This window comes from Myotis lucifugus, unplaced genomic scaffold (assembly GCF_000147115.1).
Source record: "Myotis lucifugus unplaced genomic scaffold, Myoluc2.0 scaffold_392, whole genome shotgun sequence".
NCBI lineage: Eukaryota > Metazoa > Chordata > Mammalia > Chiroptera > Vespertilionidae > Myotis > Myotis lucifugus.
The window spans coordinates 296,702-298,065 of NW_005871440.1; positions in this window are offsets into that span (position 1 = coordinate 296,702).

Here is a 1,364-nt window from a genome sequence, read left to right on the forward strand (position 1 = left end):
AAAAACTGAGAATGGTGATAGAAGAGATTTGGAATTTTGAGGAAAGAGAAAAAGATATGACAGTTATCTATCAGAGAAGGAGAATGAATGGGTCATGAAAATACAGTCTGATTGTTAGGCAGCATGGTGGGTCCACTTGAACTTATGGTTATGAATTTAGTGACACTAGTCATTGTGAATAAGCAGCCATGTTTAGCTACCTGGGAACAGTCAGTTTGGAGGTACATAAGTTGATTTTATCGTAATATTATTTTTTGCCAAATGAATACAATGAGGTAAAAGAGAGGCATGGGTTATGGACAGTTTCGACAGGTGAATAGTTATAATAGACAATGTAATTAAACTTATTAAAGTGGGGAATGAGGACATTAATGAGGGTAATACATACAATTACTTAACAGAGGTATCTATTAAGGTACAGATTCTGGTGTGGTGGAGGACTTAGGAATTTTGGTATTAAGTCAAAGAAATATAGAACAAGACAAACTTACTACAACTTTTAAATATTATATTGATTCAAAAGCAAGCAAAACACACATATACACAATCTCTCTCTCTCTCTCTGTCTCTCTCTCTTTCTTTCAACATTCTTATAGCATCCTTTTTTTCTACTCTATCTTAAGATACTTGTTTGGAAAATTGAAATTGTGTATGGTCCTATTCACAGAGAATATCTCACATCATTTTTTTTCGAATGGCAAAGAATGATGAGACATACTCCATCATCACGTCTAGATGAACCGTTTGAATGGTAGAAGGCAACTGCCAACAAAGAAAGTGTACAAATAAACAAATATGTCTTTGAAAAGAAAAAAAAAGTCCAGAGAATCAAATGCTCAGTGCTGCAGTTGTTACATTTCTTTCATTTATCATTTCAAGCTGTGTTATTTTGATGGCTTTTCAGCTGTGAGACTACTGGTGCTGATGCAGAGATAATGAAATACTGAAAGCCTCAAACAACAGGACTGTCTGTAACTGGTAATGGGCATCCTCCTTCAGTTTATTAATTCCAGCTGTGCTGCTTGACTGTGTTTGTGAAGAGCTGCCACATGAGGTGAACAGTGAATGGAAGATAAAGGATCTGATGTCAGAAGCTACTGGATCACATCAAACCCGAATTACAAGATAGGCAGGATGAGGAAATTCTCCCCCCTCCCCCCGTGAAATACAACTCCAAGTTCTTCAAGATAAAATGTGTCCAATAGAAGTTCCTTTCTATGGAGGTGTGCCAACTTCAATGCTCACAATGGCAATTAATAATGAAATTACCTATTCTGTGCCCAAAGAGTACTCTGAGCAATATCCCCAAACTAGGGACCCCTCGGGGGATGTCCGTGCCAGCTTCCTAAGCTGGCAGTCAGACA